This window comes from Mercenaria mercenaria, chromosome 11 (genome assembly GCF_021730395.1).
Source record: "Mercenaria mercenaria strain notata chromosome 11, MADL_Memer_1, whole genome shotgun sequence".
In the NCBI taxonomy this organism is placed as follows: Eukaryota; Metazoa; Mollusca; class Bivalvia; order Venerida; family Veneridae; genus Mercenaria; species Mercenaria mercenaria.
The window spans coordinates 3,098,367-3,102,665 of NC_069371.1; the positions used below are offsets into that span (position 1 = coordinate 3,098,367).

Sequence of the window (4,299 nt, forward strand, 5' to 3'; positions counted from 1 at the left end):
TCAATCCATCTCCTCTACTGTAGGTCCCTGGCCACTTCCTGTGTTCTGTGAAGCGCTATATTGTCCATGACTTTGTTGAGCTCCGCCGTGAAGCTTTACCATAATTGGTGAAAGTTTCTTTTGAAGTTCTTCAAGTTTATGGTCGAATTCCTCTTTCTCCACCATTGTATTATTGTCTAACCAATAAACACATTCCTCACATGTCGTGATCACAGTTTCTTTATCTTCGGACGATAACTTATCATTGTTTGCTTCAGATGCTGCTTGTTTCACACTGAATACATAATTTTCAGGTTTATTTCTAGCGTCCACCTTTTTTCTAAGTTTCTCGTCTTCTTCGCTTCATTCACTATTCTGTCAATTTGTAATCGTCTCGTTTGTAATCATTATTTTATTGACTTTGCCATTGCTTTTGTCCTGGGCCGACACGTTCAATGTACCATTAGCATCGATATCGAACGTCACTTCAATCTGAGGTACTCCACGTGGAGCAGGTGGTATACCAGTGAGATCAAAGCGACATAGAAAGTTGTTATCCTTTGTCATCGCTCTTTCCCCCTCGAAAACCTTAATGTTGACTGCCGGCTGGTTGTAGGAGTATGTTGTAAAGACCTGTGACGCCTTTGTGGGTATTTTTGTGTTTCTGTCAATAATTTTGGTCATAACGCCACCGGCAGTTTCGATGCCAAGAGAAAGTGGAGCAACGTCGACTAGAAGAACGTCCTTTATCGCATCAGATTTATCGCCGGATAATATTGCTGCCTGAACGGCGGCACGTAGGCTACAGCCTAATCGGGATTTATAGATTTGTTAAGTTCTTTACCATTTATGAAATCTTGTAATGATTTCTGGATTTTTGGAATACGTGTTGACCCACCAACAAGCACTATTTCGTGTATCTTTGATTTGTCCATTTTAGCGTCACGGAGAGCTTTCTCTACGGGTTTCATGGTAGCACGGAACAGGTCGACACATAGCTCTTCAAATCGTGCCCTTGTTATTTTATTATAAAAGTCTATTCCCTCATAAAGAGAGTCAATCTCTATGTTCGCCTCTGTGCTGCTCGACAAAGTCCTCTTTGCCCGTTCACATGCTGTTCTCAACCTGCGCATACTTCGTGAATTTCTACTGATACCCTTTCTGTGCTTACGGTTAAACTCCTGTACAAAATGAATGACCGTCCTGTTGCCAAAGTTCTCACCGCCAAGATGTGTATCACCCGCTGTTGACCTGACCGCAAAAATTGACCCTTCGTCAATTGTTAGGATTGAAACATCGAATGTTCCTCCGCCAAGATCAAATATGAGCACATTCTTTTCGTCGTTTAGGTTTTTATCGAGTCCGTAAGCTAGTGCAGCCGCTGTTGGTTCATTCACGATTAGCATTACATTAAGTCCTGCAATCGCATCAGTATCTTTAGTGGCAAGTCTCTGCGCGTCATTGAAATATGCAGGTACAGTGACGACTGCGTTTGTGACTTTCTTTCCTAGGTAAGCTTCAGCAGTTTCCTTCATTTTAGTCAATACCATAGAACTAATTTCCTCTGGGGCGGATGTTTTCATCTCTCCCTTGTACTTGGCCTGGATCTTGGGTTTACCTCCATTTATAACGACCTTAAAGGGCCAGTGCTTCATGTCATTCTGTACACTTTGGTCATCGAACTTGCGGCCTATCAGTCGTTTAGCATCAAATACTGTATTGGTTGGATTCATTGCAGCCTGGAAGAGAGAAAACATAGGTGAGTATTTCTGTTAGACCTATGGAAAAGTGTTACAACATTTAATATTTTAGTGTATATGGAAAAAAAAATGAAAAACTGCCTAAGATTTTACAAATTATAATTCGTCCTTAAAATCTATGTTTTTTTTTTTATAAAATCTATATTGTTACACATTCTTGAATGCAAATCAACTTCATTCAACCTACGTCATCATTTTTGTACACAACATGTCAAAGGCACACTCTGGGAGTTTCTGCACGGAGATGCCATAGGACGCGCACATTAGTGTCGGAAAATGTAAGCCAGTTGTTCATAAAAATGGTTAAGACTTTAGACCAAAATTAGGTTTTGGAAATACATACATGTACATTTTCAATGCATGCAAAATAGTTGTCACTTACATTTGAAAAATATTCCCGTTTTCTATATTAAGATACCCCTTCAGAAATTTGAGTTCATTGCTCTTTTTATGTGTTACAACGGTATGTCTACCTGGTTTCAAAGTTTAACATTGTTAATTTCAAATGGAGGCATAATTTTTCAAGTTAGTTTTTACCAAACATTTGTGAACGACGAATTTTTAACCGGGAGGGTAATGAATTAACGTTTGACTGTTTGGAGAGCAAACGTTTACAATAGCACGATCAAAACATTTATTACATAACTCAGAGAGTTCAGAAACGTTCAGCTTTCACGATAGGCTCTCCTGGTCTTTGTAGCGTTTCTAATTCCGAGATACCAGACTGTTAGATAGATAAATCGATTTATTCAGGTATAAGATCATATACATAATTTGAAAATACAAATACCGCATTAAGTAAGATATGTTTTGTAAGATATTTAAAACTAAGCAAACAATTTCTAAAACTAACATGTGGCTTACATTCACATAATATTGCATAACATAGGTAAAAAATACGAATAGTTTTTATAAAAGTGATAAAAATGACAATGATTTAATAATAATAAAAAAATTATATAAAAGTTATTTCAAGTTTAGTTCTATTTCATAAATTATTCTCCGCTGATCTTATACCAAGGATAACCAATGAAAGTAGCTTGAAGAGCACTTATTTCCAATGGGGTCCAATGGGGTTGCCAAGGACGTCCATTTAAGCAGTATCAAATTTATGGGCATCGGACCTGGTACAGCCCGCAGGCAGCTCGATGACATCTTATATGACTTAATTATAACCGTAAGTAGAGTTTTCGGCACAATAAGGCGTGCCATTACGGGCAGCGTCAGCGGTTACATCATCCATCTTGTGCACGTGCCAATTATCGTCTTCAAACATGCAGGCGAACAAGTATGTATTAGGTTCTCACTCGCTAGTCAGGAATCAGTTCTTGATGTATTAAACTTAAAAGGCTATGCAGCTACATTACCTTTTTCATTCCAAAAACAACGGGACTTTTTCTCATGCTTTAATTGTGAAAACATAATTATAGCGAACAGAGGTTTTGCGGCCAACCAAGCGTCACGTTGCCTTTCTGTGGTACTGGGTCCGATCCTGATTTCAAAGCGGACGTGCCGGGCTACCAAATGCGCTTAGCTTCAACTTAAAGGCCCACCAAAGAATCTAATTATTATCTTTTTGGACATACTGCGTAACATGAAAAGGCCGGACCAACTAAAACCTAGCACTTAAAACTAGCACCAAAGCGAACCTTCTGTTGTAGCTGTGTATGTCCACTTTCGGATCTAGCTAGATAAGCAAGCATTAATTAGTTAGTTTGTTAGTTCGTATTTATACACAAGTGATATCGAGTGATTGAGAGCATTAAGGGTACCCCGCTATGATAAAGCAAACTTCACGTGCAGTATTCGAGTTATTCGCTTGAACAGAAATTCTCATAACGGGCTCGACATTTACTTTTCTTTCGTTATCTTTTACCGACTGCAAAAGAAGGAAGCTAAATGCACGGATTTAGCGCCAAACTCGTTATATTTCCTTTTAATTAAGCATGTCATGCATGAAATATATATAAGCTTATTACATACTCGTTTCTATTCCCCGCTAAGTTATACTGGTACCGGAAACGTCAATATTTTTCCATACACTGACGCCTGAATTTCATATCGGGTGCGTGACGTAATTCAGTGCGTGTTGTTGTACTATATTTTCTATTTTGTTCAACATTGCCAATCCTTTTCAGGCTATTGAACAAATTTATGATGTTTACTTTATATTTATACGTGTAGATGCGTATGTAATAAAAAGGTTATTATCTTTGCATCGGAAAATATGCACTCGATCTTCAGTGGAAGAATATTGCGCCCCTAAAGTCGCGCAATATTTCCGCTGAAGAACACGTGCATATTTCCCGATACAAAGCTAATAACCTATAGATATATAATAAACAGCTTAAGCATACGGAGAAATCAAACGGATTATATAAGAACGTCATTGATACCTACATATACGTAAGTATAGTCTGATATATGAGCTGGCAACAGTCAAAACATTACAACAACATTAAACCGCAGTGTATGAATCATGTATCGATTCGAAATGAATGTATTTTGAAATGCTTAACCTTCAGAAATGAATTAAGTATGCTTTTGATAGCTAATGAAA

The 4,299-nt window shown here is 38.0% G+C and overlaps 1 pseudogene; it reads right to left on the reverse strand.

The window, feature by feature from the left end:
• On the reverse strand, positions 1 to 1,724 carry LOC123531777 (heat shock protein 70 B2-like; annotated as a pseudogene).
• Between the last annotated feature and the right edge of the window lie 2,575 nt (positions 1,725 to 4,299).